Here is a 20,185-nt window from a genome sequence, read left to right as displayed (position 1 = left end):
TTTTTTGAGGTAACTCATAATCCTCGAACAGAATATATGTTCCTAAGCACTACGGCAATTCGAAGTTTACGGTATGGGTCTGTAATTCAGCGGATTAAGGCTATTTCCTTTCCTGGATATTGGTGTGAGTTGTGCAAGTTTCCAGTGTTTAGGTAAGAATGATTCGACGAGCAAGCGGCTGTATATGCTTCTATAAATATGAAGCTATGTTATCAGCATACTCTGAGAGGAACCTGTCTGGTATACAGTATGGACCGAGGATTTGCTTTTATTGATTTAAGCTGCTGTGTTACACCAAGGATATCTGCTTGTAAGTTACTCACGTTTGCAGCTGATCTTGATTCGAATCGGAAATATTTACTTCGTCTTCTTTGGGGAAAGAATTGGGTAAAACCACTTTTAGTAACTCTGCTTTAATGGCACTGTCATCTGTAGCGCGTTATAGTGTAATGGAGATATTCATTGCATATTTCCGCTTGAGTTCTTTACATACGACCAGAATGTCTTTGGATCTTCTGCCACATTTATAGATTGAGTTTCGTTGTGGAAACTATTAAAAGCATTTGTCATTTGAGTCCGCGCTAAATTTCTAGCTTATGTAAAGCTTCGTCACTCTTGGAGATTTCGCGTTCTTCTTTGATATGCTTTTTTCGTCGCTTCTGCAACAGTGTTCCGACCTGTATTGTGTAATGTGGGCGATCAGTAGCATTTATTATTAATATATTTGGTATATGTTACTCGACAGCCGTCGATAGTATTTATTTTAACTCAAAGCATTATATAAATAAATAATGAAAAAAATAAAAACTTTACGTAACCAGACGTCGTAAACGTTTTGTTTTCTGGCTCGTTCGCGTAGCCACGCTTCCCTCAACCAGTTACATGTAAATTAATTTCCATTTTCCTTGTCGGACTGCTATTAACACCCACAGGAGGGAACAACGGATAATTTTCTGTGAAGTACAAAACGCCTGATAGCTTTTATCACTACAATTCGCACTTATCTGATAACGTTCGCTTTACGTAACAACGGAAGCTTGCTAGCCTATAAAAGGCGATGTTGCTGACTCCTGGCTACTATTCGCCATGCAGAAGACACTCATTGTCATCGTCGTGGTCGCCGCCTGTGTCGGTAAGCCAATTCGCCGAACAGAGCCACGTAACTTCGTTTGTAATTGACTCTTAGACGCATTTGTAACAGATATACCAATAACGTTGTTTGACCTCTAACTACGTTTCGAAGAGGCGAACAGCTGGAAACGAATTACTTGTTGCTAATCTTTGAGACACTCCGTTCTTCCATCCGTTCTCTATATGCATCCCCTTTCTCATGTACTGCACTGCATGCTTTCACCAGTACACAAGCCTTTATTCATTTGTTCTTGTATCCTGACTGACAGAACGGACTCAACTGCGTTATAGTTTTGGCTATCACCTCATACTGTTTGACAGAAAATATTACACGTGGAGGCATAGGCATAACTTTTTCTCATGATATCCCATGTGTAAAAAAAGGAAAAGGTAAAGGATAAATGAGGCAAGCGTCGCGTACAGCAGAGTGAGACTATGTGCACCTAATTACCTAGAAATAAACTCTGGGAAAGGAGATTAATATTACCAGTCAGTAACTGCAAGCTCCAAAAAGAGCAGCCATTTGGAATAAAATGGAGCATTAAGTTGCTATGTTCACATATTCTGAGTTGTGGTAGCATTCCCGTTTGGATATTTGATTAAGTGGAGTTCGTTTGAGCAATATCTAACAGACGGTTGCTTGAAGTGCTGTCACTAAATCTCAATAATGCAACGAACGCTGTGCTTACATATCGTTTCGATGACAAGACGATGGAAAATAATTTTCTTCTAAATCATATGGGCTACACTATGGATTATTTATTGCGCTGATTTAAAGAAGCAGTTACGACATAGATATCGTACAAATTTCCACAAGCTAAACAGTAAATTAACTACCTTGATATTTCGTAAAAAACCTTAATGAATATATACATTTTGTGGTTTTGTGCTCCATGGCTGCGTTTACATTCCAGTTTCGTTAAATTACGTGTGAGTTCCATTTTAATGTGACGCAAAGAGACGACGAGCGTTTATGGTAACTGTATGGTATTGTTCGTAGCGTTCGCAACATAGGTCCACAGGCGTTCCTGCGGTAGTCAGTTTGGAAGCTAAACACATTTCTCACATATTCGGTCATCCGTGAGGCAGTGTGGCTCATGTGTTGCTTCTTTACCGGAGAGGGTTTTTAACTGAGTACTAACAGCACTACCATACTGGCTCTAATTCTTTGGTGTCTCTTCCATTGTGTCTAATAATTTTAGTTCTCACGTTCGCAGATAAAAGATTCTCATATTCCTCCCGCCTTGTTTTGGAACGAAAAGATTATTTGTTATGAAATTGACCGCTACTGCTCCTAAAAAGAACAATGCTTGAGCCAGAATTACTTTACGAATATACTCTGAGACAAAAAGTGACGGAACTCGGTCGATGTAATGTGCGTGTACAGTCAAACAAATGATTGCAACTTAAGAAAAAATTCGATAGTTTATTCAAGAGGAAAAGCTTCATAAGTTGAGAAAGTCGTTTACGCTTTGGTCCACCTTTGGCGCTACGTGAGCAGTTATTAGTCTTGACATTGTTTGATAGAATGGTTGGATGTCCTCCTGAGGGATACCTTGGCAAATGCTGTCCAAATTGCACTCTAGATCTTCAAAATTCCGAGTTGCTTGGAGGGACTTTCCAATAATGCTCCAAATTTCCTCAACTGGGGTGAGATAAGGCGACCTTGCTGGGTAAGGTAGGTTTTGGAAAGCACGAAGGCAAGCAGCAGAAAGTCTCGCCGTGTGCAGGAGGGCGTTATCTAGCTGACATGTAAGCCCATGATGCCTTGCCATAAAGGGCAATAAAATGGGCTTAGAACATGCTGTAAGGTTTCCGAGGATGACATTCAAAGTGGTCCTGCTATGATATGAAATGGCACATCCATCCATGGGTGTCTGCAAGTACGTCTCCACTGGTCATCGGGGCTCGGTTCAAAGCGGGTCTCATCACTGTAGACACTTCTAATACAGTCAGTGAGATTACAAGTCGAATGTGCCCGACACCACTGAAAACGGGCTTGTTGGTGTACAGAGGTCAATGGCTATCGGCTCAAGGGTCACCTCCACAGCAGGCCACTGGTTCATGTACGAAACCTATCTCTAAGGTAACAAAGGTGATGGGATAACGACATGCACACATACAAGTGTCGGTAGTATCGGGTACACAAGGCGTAAAAGGGCAGTGCGTTGGCGGAGCTTTCATTTGTAATCAGGTGGTTACTGACAATCATTCTTTGCGCGCACTATTTGCGAGTGGAACAGGGTTGGAGGGATCAGATAGTTGTACCAAAAGTTCCTTCCGCCACACACCATTAGGTGGCTTGCCGAGTATGATGTAGATGTGATTCATGTACAATATTTCCCCAAGGTGATTATGGCCTCAACAAGGTAATTAGCTTACTTTTAACGACGCGGAAAGGCATTTGGAGCGAGACGATTGGGTAAGTACATTCTGGAGATCGTTTGGGAATTCAGAGTGTGCCGAGAATATGACATTTCAGGCGGACAGTGCAGTGGTTGATGGCCTTCACTTAACGACCGACAGCAACTGCGTTTGATTGGTCAGTACTAACAGGCAATAACAATACGAGAAATAGCCGTAGTAATCAGTGTGAAACGTACGACTAACGTATCTGTTACGGCAGTGCTGCGAAAGATGTCGTTAATGGGCTATGGCAGCAGACGACATACCCGAGTGCCTTTGCTAACAGCATGACATCGCTTGCAGTGCCTCTCCTGAGCCGATGACCATATCGGGTGGACCCTAAATGACAGGGAAACGGTGGTCATGTCAGACGAGTGCCTATTTCAGTTCGTAAGAGCTCATGCTAGATTTTGAGTGTGGCACACACCCCACTTAGCCACAAAACCAAGTTTTCAACAAGACATAGTGTAAGCTGGTAGTGGTTCAGTAATGGTGAGGGCTGTGTTTAGATTCAATGGACTGGTTAGTCTAGTTCATCTGAACCCCTCATTGCCTGGCGATGGTGAGAAATTGCAGGGCACTGTCAGTTCTGATACGGTGTTGTGTTCCTAGGGAAGTTGATCTTTATTACATGGTTGCTATAGCTGGAATTTATCTGACTTCATTCATATCATGAAATGGTTGGCAGCAGTTAACGCTCTTGCTTGTGTGGTCCACTGAAGGAGTTGCGGTAGGCTTTGCCTTCATGTAAAGGAAGAGGGTGCCGATTTAAACGACTGCAGTGAAAGCGTACGGTGGCTCACGGCCGAGGGGATCGTTTTTTCTGCAGAACCTGGGTGAAAACGTTGCGGACTGCCCTGCTCCTCAGTCGCATTGTGCACACTCGTTAGATGGCGCCAGTCGGCCGGCGGCCGCGTCCACATAGTCCGACTAGCTGTGGGCAGAGCATTCATGATCAGCAAATAAAGCAGAGGATGGGACCTTGTTAGGCAGGAAGCCAATGAGACGACTGTGCGTTTCTGCGAATTTCCATGATGAGTGGCGCCCAGACGTCAAGACTCTGCTTCAATACATATTTGTGACGCCACAGGGGTTTATCGAGTTTATGGCCATTATTTGGAAAGTTCAAGATGGATGCTACAGGGGACATAGCAATCTTTGTATGTAAGACTGTGGTTCCATCGAGTATATGTTTTCAGCAAACGTCACAGCGTAAACGTGTGAGAAAGAGGCCTCTAATCTGAGTGTTCTGGTTAATGTCGTGTGTTGATCCCCAGGAGATCACTTTGTTCACTATAGGCCGCATATCATTGATAGCGTTTGGCCAAATAAAAAATATTTGTGTCGATTATTTAGTCATTTTTTTGTCTCGTGATGTTTAGAATGAATAAATCTATTCTTATTTAGATCACAACTGCTCCCAGTGATCTTATTCAACATTACCTTTGCCACATTTTTACTAAAGTCATGATTGCGATTGAAAGTTGGATGTTTGCAGTGGTTATATTTGGCTAACAGAAGACCATTTGCAGTCATTCAGTGGTGGAACCATTATGGATGACAACGCGCCATGTGCCATTGTTCGAGTTTGGTATGAAGAACATTCTGCGAATAGATTGGTCACCTAGATCGTCCAACACGAATACAGTCAAGCGCTTATGTGACATAATCAAGGGCTCTCTTCGAGCACAAAAATCCTGCACTCGGAACGTTTTCGCAGTTGTGGACGGCTATAGACGTAGCATGGGTCAGTTTTACTGCAGGGGAGTTCCAACGACTTTTTGAGTCCATGCTATTTCGAGTTACTGCACTACACTGGGCAATACGACGCCCGGAACGATATCCCATGACTTTTGTCGGCTCAGTGAAAACTTGTGGCCTCTCATGTGAGGTGTCTGGTCGACCATAAACTTGTGGAGGTCAAGGAGGTGGTGGCTTCTGTGACAGGGAGGCAAATAACGAGATTCATACGTAGTGTTCGATACATCTCTATACTTAACGTGATTCCCAGCAAGTCCGACGCAACATCCAACGTAAGTCTGTGAGATAGGCCGAGTCCGATGTCCGCAGAAGTAACGAAGGCTGAATGACAACGCTTAGAGTAGACAGAAAGAGCGAACTGCAGCAAGACTATACTAGACTACGGTAGAGAGCGGTGGGTTGCCTATTAAGTCGTTTTCGTAGTGGTACTGGGCGCATGGGCTGAGGAGGGTGTGTCTCTGAGCCGACCATAGGTTGTCGGTGTAGTCACATGGGCTACCGCCAAGTTCTAGATGTGGACTCAGGTGGCGTAGTATCGACAGCGCCCGACGTCACACGAGGTAAAAAGTGTGCTTGCACCCTGACGAGTTGGTGATGTAGACAAAGGTTATGTTTGTCACGTAACTTGTTTAGACGAAGCCATTAACAAGGATGTGAAGCACTGGACGTGCTCATATCGATGGACATGTTAGATGTAACACACACATTCGTTCATGGTCAGTTCTGTTTATCTAGCGTTACCACTACTGGTGCCGTTTTGGATTACATCATAGTAGGGCAGTTTCGTTCAAACAACTCATTGCGTAATGTACTTCTTCCTGGATGTGGCGGCAGCATTTGTGTCCAGCTGAGCTGCCACTGCGAAATTTCACTATTAATTTTTACCGTTTTCTGATACATGGTATTTGGATACCGTCAAGATGAAACTAAACCAGTAGTTCGTGGAACCTGAAAGTTAATAATTTCTGTTCGGTTACTACAAATACCTGGGACGTCATCACACGTACTTTAAGTCGTAATTTTTGGAACACTGAAGAAAGATCGATATTCATATGCATGATATTCATTGACGCATTGTCAGCGTGTTTTCAGAAAATTCGTTCTTGTGAAACGCAACCAGCTCTTCATTCGCAAGTAATAAAGAGTGCTGTCGACGAGGGGTCTCAAATTGATTCCATATTTCTAGGCTTCAAGAAGGCTTTTGACACTGTTCCTTCCAAAAGACATCTAATCAATTGCGTGTCTATGAAGTATCACTTCACTTACGTGACTAGACTCGTGGGTTCCTATCATATAGGTCACAGTTCGTGGTAATCAACAGAAAATCATCGAGTAACACAGAACTGTTCCAATGCAATCTCGTTCTTTTTCTTCAGTAACGATTGTGGTAGCTCTATGAAGAAAAACACGTCCAGTTTCGATAAAACAGAACTATTATCCGGCTTTCCCAAAAGAAGAGCTATAGTCTCTCTTCCCTCCCTAACCTATGTAAACATTTTAGGAGGCAATCTTTGTAGCCCTGTTAGACTGTTTGTAGAATAAATTATCGTTTGCCCTCTAGTGAAGTCATCAGAATATCCAAACCATTTCCAAAATAGTCACTGTATCGGCATGGTGTGAAAAGTGACAGAATAGATAACCAATAAGGTCGCCCAAATGAGTAAGAAAAGAAATCCTTTATATTTCTGTTACACCAGAAATTACACAAATTTAAAAGCTGCCAGTTGAACTAAGTATCTGTGAATTACTTTTAAGGACAATTTAAATTGGAAAGACCAGATAGATAATGTTATGGGGAAGATATCACATGGACTACACTTAACCAAGACTTAGATGGTATAACATTTCTACTAAAGAGACTGCTTACAGTACCCTTATACGTCCTTTGCAAGTCATTAAACGAATGTCGATTTCACTGCAACGAGATCTTCTCACAAAATTTCAGTCACAAATATTTTCCCTTAATGTGAAAGTATTTTACTGTCACCTACCTACATAGGGAGAAATGACCATCTTAATAAAGTAAGAGAAATCGTAGTAGCTACAGAGGTATGTGTATGTAAATGTTTATTTCTCTCACGCGCTGCACCAATTTCTTGTGCATCAAATACTCTGCCGAACTCAAGCAGTGTCGTTATGGTAGCCGCACGTTTGTCAGTGGCATATCTTAGGTCATCAGTTGGTGCCGGGTGTTTACTTAATCCCGACTGATACTTGCGGTATAAGTTGTACAAGTTTATCAGCTATGATGTGATGTACACCTGATGATTTTTTCTGACTTTTACCAAAGTTACAGAAATCCTTTAACAGGACGCAGGGTTCGTATTGTTATACTGAATAGAATATTTATGTATGGAGCTGTGAAACAGAAGTTCAAAAATTTAGCAACTTTCTTGGAAGCACTGTTTATTTGGAGCCTTTATATTTCTACAGGGTGATTCACAAAAATATACTAATATTTTGATATGTTATTCTATAAGAAAAACTAAAGAAAACAGTTCAGATAAACACACGTCCGAAAATGTTTAGTTACGGAGTTATGGCTAGTAAAATATTTTGTCGGCAATTTAGCAACTTCACAATTTTGAATTCATGGCTGTACGAGGGTAAAGCAAAGCATGATTTCCATTCATTTTGTTTTTATTGATCAAGTGGATCTAATAAAACATGTACCAGACGTGTATCTGCAGCAGTTTTCCAGAACATCCAGAGAAGTAAAGATGTAATTTCGTAAAATTTTAATTTATTAACTACTTGGCCTAATTCACTTTTTAAATTCCGGACTATGCACAACGTTTTCAACACAAGTTGTAGAGAACTTAATTTTGAAAAAACGGGGTAATAACGTTACGTGAAACTGTGTGAATATGTCAGATAATCTACTTTCATCAATACCATAGCACACGTGAATTCATGTTGGATGTTCTGGAAAACCACTGCTGTACACGTCTGGGACATGTTTTATTAGATTCAGGAGACCAATAATAAAAAAAAAATATAAAAAAACTGAAATCGTGCCTTACTTTAATCTAAAACAGTTTTGCGATGGCTTCATATTAACGAAGTTGCTAAATTTCACGGAAAAGCTATTATTAGCCGTAACTAAACATTTGCGGACCTATCTTCATATGAACTTTTTTCTTTAGTTGTACTTGCACAGTAACGTATTAAAATATTTGCATATCTTCGTGAATCATCCTGTATGCAGTCCCATTTGGGCTGTCGCGATCGATATATCTAATGTTCCTCCAAGTCGTGTGACAAAATTTTTGCTGTGTGGAGTAGGCAACGGATATTAAATTATGCTCTCAGAATTCTGGTGCTTAAATTTTACCATATCCTTTACATTGTCAAACTTTCGCTGCAGCTACCTCTGTAAGAAACTTCCTGGCAGATTAAAGCTGTGTGCCTGACCGAGACTCGATCGGGACCTTTGCCTTTCGCGGGCAAGTGCTCCACCATCTGAGTTACCCAAGCACGACTCACACCCCGTCCTCACGGATTTCCTTCGGCCAGTACCTCGTCTCCTACTTTCTAAACTTAACGGAAGCTCTTTTGCGAACCTTGCAGAACTAGCACTCCTGAAAGAAAGGACATTGCGGAGACATGGATTAGCCACAGCTTGGGGGATGATTCCAGAATGAGATTTTCACTCTGCAAGGTTTGCAGGAGAGCTTCTGTAAAGTTTGGAAAGTAGGAGACGAGGTACTGGCAGAAGTAAATCGGTGAGGACGGTGCGTGAGCCGTGCTTGGATAGCTCAGCTGGTCGAGCACTTGCCCGCGAAAGGTAAAGGTCCCGATTTCGAGTCTCGGTATGGCACACAGTTTTAATCTGCACGCACTTCGCTGCAGAGTGAAATTCTCATTCTACATCTGTAAGAGTTTATTGCATGCAGTGAGATGCGTGGGGTGTAACAGCAACAATCTCAAAATGTTGCGAGTGCACAATCTTCTTAGCTATATTATGGAGAGAGTTTCTCCAAGTAATTTCCTGTTCACGCCTCGAATTAAGTTGAATTACTCTTATAGACACTGAAGTGAATCTAATTCCCATTGAATGGATGACAGTTTGGTAAATTATTGCGGATTCTGGAACTGTTTTGTCATAACTCAGAGGTCAGTTGACCATATTAAATACAGGAAAAGCATCGAGATATAGTACTGTGAGACTTTTGATGGAGAATGTGAACATTTAGTATCTCTTTAGGTTCAAAATGGTTCAAATGGCTCTGAGCACTATGGGACTCAACTGCCGAGGTCATTAGTCCCCTAGAACTTAGAACTAGTTAAACCTAACTAACCTAAGGACATCACAAACATCCATGCCCGAGGCAGGATTCGAACCTGCGACCGTAGCGGTCTTGCGGTTCCAGACTGCAGCGCCTTTAACCGCACGGCCACTTCGGCCGGCATCTCTTTAGGTCTCTCAACTAAATAACTTCAATTTTCTATTGTGAACGATAAATTTACTGCTGTAATTGCGTTGTATGACACATATTAAAACCGCAAAACAATTCCTTTGCGTAGGAGCCATCTCTGCACAGGTGGAATGTCCCGAGGAGTGCCTAGGGCTAGCAGGAGGGCCTTCGGTTGCAGAAGACAGACTGCAGTCTGGTTTGTATATTACAACTTCATATGTCTGAAAAATATACTGAAAGAAATATTTTTTTTAAATTAATTGTGTATTCCAAAAATTATGCGATTTTTATGCCCATATTCTTTTCAGTTCTTCGTTGCTATTTTTGTACAGTTAATTAGTACTAATATTTTTTGGTGCTTGTGGTAGTTTAAAATATTTACTGCTAAGTTTTAAATATATTTTCAAGGTCATATTTTTACGATGAAAAATTACATATGTTAATTGGCTTTTAAACAGCGTTTTCATTTTTAACCGATGAATTTATGTCAATCCTTACTGCTTGAGCACGACTATTAATTAAATAAAATTTGCAGCACCTCTAAAACATAAAGAAGCGCCCTAGAAAAAAATGATGACACTAACTTGTGAAATTATATTTGCAAGAAACTAAACTTCTGACATCAAAGAATACCAAATAGTAAGGCAGACAACACACTTCAGTTTCTTATCATATAGTTGGTAATTATTAATGTGCGCAAATCGGTCTAAGCTGTTTCGAACAAACACAGCTGCCTCGTGGTATTGATTATAACATGGGTTAAATGGTTATCACAGTTAACAATTAACACCATCAATAGCCGAATAAGTTGCACACTTAACAGGTATTACCTGAGCCCAGTTTGTCGTACTCGTTGCTATGAATTAGTAGATACACTAGTGGAAACTCACCGAACTACAACCAAACTAACTCTTAACGTATCCGTCTCTTACAAGTAAGGCCGTTTGTCGTAAGATATCACTTACAATTTTCGCACAAAAACCCATTTACCCAAAGACGGCTCTAACCTTACCTAATCCAGCTGAACCGGAGTGACCAACATATGTTTTTCCTTTATGCCACACTTCAGTATTTGACAGTAAATAACGTGCAATGCGAAAACACAATGCAGTTCTTATCGTACTCTTGCCAACAAAAGGTAACACTTAAATACCAACACACTTAACGGCGTTTAGAAAACTTCATAAAACACATACAGCGAAACTCAGTGCTCGCTCTGACATGGATATCATGAACTCGAGTTCTCGGTGAATCCAAACAGACACAAACTTGATCGAGTGACAATATAAGCAACTATGGTGGAGCTGATTACAATTAGTACATCACCGCGCGGGGTAGCTGTGCGGTCTTAGGCGCTTTGCCATGGTTCGCGCGACTCTCTCCGTCGGAGGTTCGCGTCCTCCCTTGGGAATGGGTGTATGTGTAGTCCTTACCGTAAGTTATTTTAAATTATATTCAGTAGTGTGTAAGCCTAGGAACCGATAACGTCAGCAGTTTGGTCACATAGGAACTTACCACAAATTTCCAAAAATTTGTACATCCTTGCTCAGTCGCGGTTCCTTAACCGTTTAAACAGAACCACAAGAGGGACAAAGTCCCATTACCGCCAGAATGATGTGCGTAATTGATTCCCCGTCAGTACATTCTCTGAACTAATCGTGCAATCCCTGATATAGGCTACCAGTACAAGCTATCAGGCAGATTCCGCAAATCCAGAGATCTTAATGGACAATTGATTGTAAAAAACACCAGACAGACAAACTAATGATAACTGATACTCCGGGCAATTTGCATGCATAAAAGAAACGTAAACGTCCCCAACAACAAATTACATCTCATTGCAGTAACATCGTAAGCTAATCAGAACGCACTTTCCAGGACATGATACCTTAATTGACGGAAACGCACCGACGCTCACAAAACTCACAGCAAAAAATGTAGATTTCGGCGTGTGGTTGCCTGCAGCAGAAACGAACACTAAAGTAGAGCAGGTAGAATGTAGCTCATTGTAGCTCCTGCTTTCAGCATCCGTATGTGGATTACCACGCCATCGGGTAGCTGAAAGAAACGATTGTAAACACTTTTACTTCCAGGAAAATACTCAGCAGTAACTAACTAAACTTTCCTGCACAGGACGCCATGGAAGGGACCTGCCCCGTCAAAGTCTACGAGCGCCACTTCCCGTCTCAGCGACCAGAGCAAATGGCCAGCCGATACCCCAGGAAACCCACGTTACCGAAGTGTATAATCCAGCGTTTTGGGCTTATCTGGTAATTAGTTTATCACTAAGTGCATGTGGATTTTTGTTTTTAGGAGCAGTGTGAACTTTACTTCTTACCTATTGAAGGCGTTGTGTCCCAAACTCGGAGGAAAATTTAAATACCCTGACGGAACAAATGTCACAACACCAAGAATAATTAATGTAAAGGAATAAAATTCCTCCAATACATTTGTCCAGGTTATTAACAGGGCAAGATCACAGGTTAATGTCAGCGCGAGATGATCCATTGAAAATGTGAAGTGCTGGTACATTAATAACCGTAGCATCTGCCAGAATGTTTGATGCAAACTGGCATGTATTTTGTTTTACGGTTAGCGGATGTCAGTTTCTTGGATGGAGTTCCTTGCTTGTTGCACTCCGTCGGTCAATACAGGGATGATTAACGCTTTCTGTGGAGGACGCTGGAGCTGTCGTGTGATGATGTTCCATATGCGCTCGATTGGAGACAGATGTGATGATAGAGTAGGCCGGGGCAACATGTCGACACTTTGTAGAGCATGTTGGGTTAAAACAACTGTATGTGGGCCAGCGTTATCCTGTTGGAAAATAAACCCTGGAACGCTGTTCATGAATGGCAACACAATAGGTCCAATCTGCAGGTTGACGTACAGATTTGCTGGCAGAGTGCGTTGGTTACCCGTAAGAGTACTCCATCTGATGTATGAAATCGCATCGCAGACCATAACTATATGTATAGGTCCATTGCGTCTAGAAAGTAGACAGGTTGGCCGTAGGTCCTCAACTGATGTCCCAGTAACCAACACACAGCCGTCACTGGCAGACAGAACCTGCTTTCACCAGAAAACACGAGAGACTGCCACCGCGCTGTCCAATGGTTTGGGCACAGCGGAATGCATGCTACAAGGCGTCTGGCTCAAAGCTGTGCTTGAAGTAACAGATTTATAACAGCTTTCTATGGCGCTATGATGTCAACCGCTGCTGAAATATGCCCCAGAACCACACGCCGAACGTATGGTCTTCGTAGTGCCACGTAGCCATCCAGAGACCGATCTTCTTGCGACTGTTTAATCTCGTGGCGACCGCTGTCAGCAGTCATGCAGGGTGGCTACGTTCCTGCCAAGTCTTTGTACAGTATCGGAGACGGAGCATCCAGCTTCTAGTACTATATTACACGACCTCGTTCAAACTTAGTCACCATAAACGCGTTCTTGACTAACAGCAGCACACCGTGTCCACTATCAAAAGTAACTAGTGCTCACGGCCGCTACAGCATGTTTTTAGAGTAATTCTGATGTCGCACAACTATTTCTTGGTGTTGCGACTTTTTTCCGTCAGTGAATGTTAGACGAGGCTGGCACGATGCCGTCTGGTTCACTGATTATTTGACGTTACAGCGTTTATGAGCACTATGCTCCAGAGATCCACGGTCGAGATGATTAATGTTCCTATAAGCTGCGTCAAGCAATCAAAGTTTTGGTGAGTGTGAGGAGTAAATCACGGAACCTGCAACATACACTGCCATGGCTGGAGTTCTAGTTTTACCAATAACTAATACACTGTTATTCTTTTTCAGTGGATTTACGTGTATAAGAATGTGTCGTCGCGTAGTGATGTGGGTGCGGTGTAATGGCCGGCCGAGTGGCCGTGCGGTTAAAGGCGCTGCAGTCTGGAACCGCAAGACCGCTACGGTCGCAGGTTCGAATCCTGCCTGGGGCATGGATGTTTGTGATGTCCTTAGGTTAGTTAGGTTTAACTAGTTCTAAGCTCTAGGGGACTAATGACCTCAGAAGTTGAGTCCCATAGTGCTCAGAGCCATTTGAACCATTTTGGGGTGTAATGGAAGAATCCTCATCTTGTTGCAACTAACCAATTTTTACGATAATGTAATACAACCACTGCAAGAGTAGCGGCAACGGTGCTTCGTTTCCGCTTGCTAGTAAGCACAACGCGATTAACTACTGCCATAACTGGCGGAAAAAGGAGTTGGATTAGCTTTAACTTATATTTATTTTACGCTTCAGTGCGAATAATCTCAACGTCTACACTTGGCAGGTGCTGCATAAGGGACGAAACAAAATAATAACTTGCATCTATATCTTGAACTAATCACGGCTGAATTGCTAGTATCATTTGTTAAGTACATCAGCGATAAGGATCAGTAAATAATTCATAGTTATACGACTTGCGTTCAAAATGCAATGCAACACATTTTTTTCAGGATACAGGTAGGTTTTATTCAAGATTCCAGTACACGACATTCTTCCTTATTCTTTTTTTGAATTGTTACTGCCCCCATGTTACTGCTCTGCTGGTCAACGTTGCAGCCAACGTCCAGATCCATGAATAGCCTCGCCATCACGCTTCCTGCGGAGAACGTCCTTCATTGGGCCAAACAGATAAGAGGCGGAAGGTGCAAGTTCAGGGCCGTAGGGTGGATGAGGAAGAGCAGTCCAATGACGTTTTGTGAGTTCCTCTCGGGTGCGCAGAATTGTGTGAGTGCTTGTGATCTCACTGTGGAACAAAAGTTCGTTTGTATTTTTGTGCGACTAACACGCTCACGTCGTTTCTTCAATTTCGTTGTAGTAGCACAGTACACTTCAGAGTTGATCGTTACATCATGAGGGAGGACGTCAAACAGGACCACATCCTCAGTGTCCCAGAAGACCGTCGTCCTAACTCGCCTGGAATTAGAGTGTCCGCACGTTGAAACGTTGCAAGAGTCACAGCTGCGTGAGGCCTCCCGTCACGCAGGACACCGAACGGGTCTGAGCGACCTCGCAGCGATAATCGCCGGCGTCTCGCCCCGCGACACATCGTGCTTTTTTCAACTACTAGGTCTCCGTTGACATTCCAGGCACCTATGAATTTCTATGAAGCTCAGGTTTTCCGCTGAAAAGAACTTTATAACAGCTTTCTGCTTGGAATGCACCTCAGTGACAGACCCTAATTTGAAGGTCATGTACAGAGCCACCGCCAATCGGAACGTAATGAAACTAGAGGGACTGAAGCGATAATATTCAACGACGTTCCACAACAAATTTCACGTTTTCCAAACTAAACTGGCCGAGAAAAGCAACGTGTTGCATTACTTATTGAAAGCCCCTCGTAAATACGTTCATACTGTGGGTTCTTTTATTGATTTCATAGTTACATTACATTAGAAAGCATTTCACGTAACTATGCCCACATGTAAAATTCAGCTTGCTCTTTTCTCGCAAGATATACTGCGAACCATGGTTGAAGGGTAAAAAGCAGATTGATAATCATAGATTTCCGAGAAACGTTTGACATAGCGCCCCAGTGCAGGTTGTTCACAAAGGTGCGAGAAGAGGGATTACACGGTCGTTGTGGCCGAGCGGTTCTACGCGCTTCAGTCTGAAACCGCGCGACCCCTACGGTCGCAGGTTCGAATCTTGTGTCAGGCATGTATGTGTGTAATGTCCTTAGGTTAGTTAGGTGTAACTAGTTTTAAGATCTAGGGGACTGATCACATCAGATGTTTAGTCCCATAGTACTCAGAGCCATTTGAGGCAATATGGATTATGTTTCTAGATACGTGAGTGGCTTCAATACTATTTAAGTAATACAACCCAGTACGTTTTCCTTGTCGGCGAGCGTTTACCAGAGACTAGTGCATTGTCAGGAATGTCTCTTGGGAGCATGATTTTACAGCTTTTATTCTCTATATACGTAAGTGATCGGTCAGGCTGCAGAGATTTACGTCTTTCTGCTGATGATGCTGTAATGTACGGGAAGGTGTCGACGTTGACTGACTGTAGGTTGACACAAGATGACCAAAACAGAATTTCTAGTTGGTGAGATGAGTAGCAACGTGCTTTAAATTTAGAAAGATATTAGATAATGTGATCGAGTAGGAAAAAACAATTCCTGTAACTTTAGAATACAGAGTTAGTCGTGTGCTGCATGACACAGACTCATCGATTCAACATCTAGGCGAAAATTTGTAAAGCAATATGAAATGGAACGATCAGGTCAGGTTTTTAGCAGGAAAGGCGAATGATCGACTTCGGTTTATTGGAAGGATTTTGGGTAAATGTAGCTCATTTATAACGGAGGCGGCATATATAACGCTAGTGCGAACCTTTCTTGTGTACTGCTCATGTGTTTGGGATACTCACCAGGTCGGGTTAAAGGAAAACATCACAATAATTCAGATTCGTGCTGTTAGATTTGTTACCGGTTGGTTCGAGCAGCAGGCAAATATACTTTGTGGACTCAAATGAGGACCTTGGAGGGCAGACGGCGCACTTCTCTCGAGGCACCATAACAGATATTTAGTCAACTCAGTTTTAAGGCTGACAACAGAACTTTTCTATTGCCGCCATCGTACGTTTCGCGCAGAGACCAAGAAGATGAGATGACAGAAACTGGGTCTCGTCCGGCGGCTTGTAGACAGTAGTTTTGCCCTCGCTCTATTTGCGAGTGCAACAGGGAAAGAAATGACTAGAAGTGATGATGTGTGAATGAGTAAGAAGCCGAACCTTTACGGTGAAATAATTCTGAAGACTTATTTTATTTAAACGACTCAGTAAGTGCATATGCTGAAGTGAAACCTGAGGAACATTTCTCGCAGAAATGGGCTATCGCTGTATGGGCTTCATAAAATGGCTATATTGTCTTTTTTAAAGAAAAATCTAATAGTCACGAAAATGATTACAACGATGTTTGAAATGCGCACGTAAAACTCTCTTGAATCGATCTTGATCGATGCTGAAAAATATGGAAATCACGGCAGAAATGACTCGGAAAAAAAACATTATGTTATAATATGTTATGTATAAAATGTATCACTAAGATCATGTATGAGTCTCTAGTTACGATGACTTCCTCGTATTCACAATAAAGTGAATGTAATCGCGATTGGAAGGCTATTTATAAAGGAATCCTGGAACCGTATCTGTGTAACGCTGACTTCATTTCATTATAGTAAATGCAGGCACAACATCTAGTTGTGTCAAAAAATGTTGCCCAGGAGACGTAACAACACCGCAGCTCCTATTGAAGGCCTGAACAAAACTCAGTTAAATTCATATAAATTTTAGTGCATTGTGAAGACTATAATAGTCTTAGACGCTTCTGCAAACGGTATCAGAGAATAAGCCTGGTTTACTTCTAGTGTAATAAATATCTCTGCTTATCGTAGCACGAAAACATGAATGGAAGTCTCGTAGTGAAACAGACTGGAGGATTACTTTGTAATTCAGGCCTCTTTAATCAGCTGCTGGCCAAATCCGCCTCATCTTTTCAGAACTAAAAATATGAGTCAATATAATGATGATACATAGTCTAATTATTTCTTCACGTAACAACTAACCGATATTGGCTAAAGTTGTTTCATCCGTGGGGGTAAGAGTCGTTATGATTGTTACCTTTTCTTCACGTTATGACTGACTTCAGTTTCGTCGCTCCCATGTCATCAGTGGGAACGTCAGGAAAGAAATCCAGTAAGTATTTGGCCTTCTCGGTTGACAAGTGATCGATCTCGAAGTCTTCCTTCCCCCCAACCGAATTACCAATGGTATCGTAAGCTCACAAAATTTACATGTTTGTGCTTTGTAAAGCTACCCTCTGGCTCGAATGTTTTATCAAATAACAGCCCAAAGTTTGCGATACTGCTAAATGACTTCCCCCTCTCACGCGGAATTTGCAAGTTAAATAGTGCTATTTAATCGGAGTCACCTGGTAATAACATCTCGTCCGAATTTTCCATCTTACAAGTTCCCACATCTGAAACCAATGATGGAATTTTTCAAGCTGCATCGTTATTACGGTAACTATTCTCCCTGAGTAGGGAAATTGAACTGCGTGAGTCCAAGCATACACAGCTTTTTTCCGCATATAACGCAAGTGAAGGGAACAGTAGGTGTAAATCCTGCTGTCCTACTGCACATGTCAGACATAATAATTAAAACAGTTTCCGTTGCGTGCAGCTAGTCACTAAGACATTGCACATTCTCCCTTTCGTACCAACTGGCAAACTCACTTAACATGGTTGGTACTCACTCACCCGAAACATTTCTGCACTAATTCTATTCTCATTACCACCCTTACCCAAAGTTGTCTCTACCTACTGCTTATTAAACTCGGTTCTATCTTGTTCATCAACAGCACCACGAAGACAAAAAGTTAAAAAAAAAGTACAGATAACCTTAGCTGTTGTGGACTTTTACTAAAAGCATACATTTTAAATAGATGATGACGTGTAACTAGCATTCAGAGGTTGAAAATATTTAATATGACTATCGTTGTGGCAAGTCGCATGGACTACTAGTAGACTACTACAACTACATTTATCACTATAACTTAAATTTCTGAATTTACTTTAGAAGATAAAAATTTAACAGTACTGTAGAATATGCTAGAAGAATTCATGGGAAGCAGTATACATATTTTTCAAAATGGATCAAATGGCTCTGAGCACTATGGGATTTAACATCTGTGGTCATCAGTCCCCTAGAACGTAGAACTAATTAAACCTAACTAACCTAAGGACATCATACACATCCATGCCCTAGGCAGGATTCGAACCTGCGACCGTAGCGGTCACGCGGTTCCAGACTGAAGCGCCTAGAACCAACGGTCACAAAGGCCGGCCTACTTTTTTTTTCAAAATTCTAAAATATGAAGTACATGACTAGATTATAGTACTTACTATAGATGGGTGTAAAGTACACCTTCCCCGTTGGTGCCGGAGGAATTTAGTTGTAGGAAAACGATTCTAGTTCTTCGAAGAATGAAAGTAATGTCAACATGTCTACAAACATCATTTCAGTAACAGACAGGGCTGCAGTCATATCTTCCTCGCCCGACGTCGGCAGCAATACCGGTCGATGCAACACTTCTCTTAAACTTCCGACATAGTAACATTCATACTTATTTTTAATTCATAACTCACTTTTACTTTCCTCGAAGCATTAAACCTAATAGCTCTCAGGCAGACATGCTGAAACAGACCACTTCAAATAGAACGCCTGCCACAAATATAAACCATAGAATACATAGAATGTAAATTTATTATAAAATATAAGGCACACAATGTTCTCTACCACCCTCTGCTGCCAATACATAACTCAGCCAAGGAGAGTGCTAAGTTGCTATATATACGGTAAACAGGAATAGAAATCATAGAATAAGCTTTTGAACATCATAATAAATTGAAATCCGGCACCAATGGAACGGTACCATGTCCATCGCGGCATAATTCTTAATGTTTCCACAATGTAAATCATGAAATTTTGCCTATTGTCAGTTTGAAATAGTTAATTGTAAACTCTTCACCCACGACGATAACACTACACTTACTTGATCCGTAACACTGTTTCTGTGATGCCTCCTCGACACAAAAACATTCTGTTGTGTCAAACTAAGAAGAGATATTAAAAGACTAGGCTTTCGTTAAAGTAAGTTAACTGATACATGCCGCCTTTCGCTCTTGAAAGCTATGCAGTATTCATACACTTTGTCAACAACGATGGGTGAGAACGAAGCAAACAACCCCATTTATAAAATACTGATTGCCATTTGTGCACGATGAGTGTACAGACGGTCTGTTGCTTTTCCTATCTCCCTGCTACAGACGTGCGCAGTAACATAAGAGCTGAGGAGACACTTCCTGCAAACTTCACAAACAGGTCCTTGTATATTCTCTGCAATTCATATACTACATTCGTTGATATAAGAAGTCAATAGTGGAACGTGATGATGGCTCGAGATATGATAGAAACAAAGTAATAACCAAGTTTTTTTTCTTGTCCTCCTCTCTAGCGTCCAACGCTTCCTCCATCTAGGGGCTAAACCACGACGCAGGAAGGTGGATGAGCTCTTACCAACCCACGACCGCACTGACGTACAACGGCTACTCACCATTCCAGGCCTGTTGCTGTTCACCACCGTAATAAATGATAAAATTTGCTACGACATGTTTTGCTCTTTCATTAAATTGAGTAATAACAGCACCATGTGCAGAAATAGCTCGTACGAATATTAATTTCCGCAATTCTACTGCAAATAAAGTACTTCTTTTCCTCATGATGATTTGATTTATTTTGTCGTTTCATCCCAAAACTTCAGTACCAATAAAGAAGCTTTTCCTTTCACATTTTTCCTAACTGCCTACATCAAAATATCCTCGTTTCCACACAAGTTCAGTCATAAACGACTGGATCCTTACCTTGTGCAATACAAAGTTAACAAAACTGAAATTATG

General features: G+C 41.7%; 1 long non-coding RNA gene across 8 annotated transcripts in view; it reads left to right on the top strand.

Annotated features, from left to right (window-relative positions):
• LOC126203518 (uncharacterized) overlaps window positions 1-20,185 on the top strand; it is a 254,145-nt gene that overhangs the window by 52,746 nt on the left and 181,214 nt on the right. For 2 of the 8 annotated variants that reach the window (XR_007540280.1, XR_007540274.1), the window contains exons 1-2: window positions 1,097-1,132; window positions 9,826-9,912. The exons of 2 other annotated variants lie outside the window; for them this stretch is intronic. This is a non-coding gene — a long non-coding RNA (uncharacterized LOC126203518). Of the gene's footprint in view, window positions 1-1,088; window positions 1,133-9,825; window positions 9,913-20,185 lie in introns of those variants that run through there. 4 more of the 8 variants (XR_007540283.1, XR_007540284.1, XR_007540281.1 and 1 more) reach the window with 3 other exon arrangements.

Source organism: Schistocerca nitens, chromosome 9 (assembly GCF_023898315.1).
Source record: "Schistocerca nitens isolate TAMUIC-IGC-003100 chromosome 9, iqSchNite1.1, whole genome shotgun sequence".
Classification (NCBI taxonomy): domain Eukaryota; kingdom Metazoa; phylum Arthropoda; class Insecta; order Orthoptera; family Acrididae; genus Schistocerca; species Schistocerca nitens.
The sequence above is the reverse complement of the archived record's forward strand: the minus strand, read 5'-3'. Positions and strand labels throughout refer to the sequence as shown.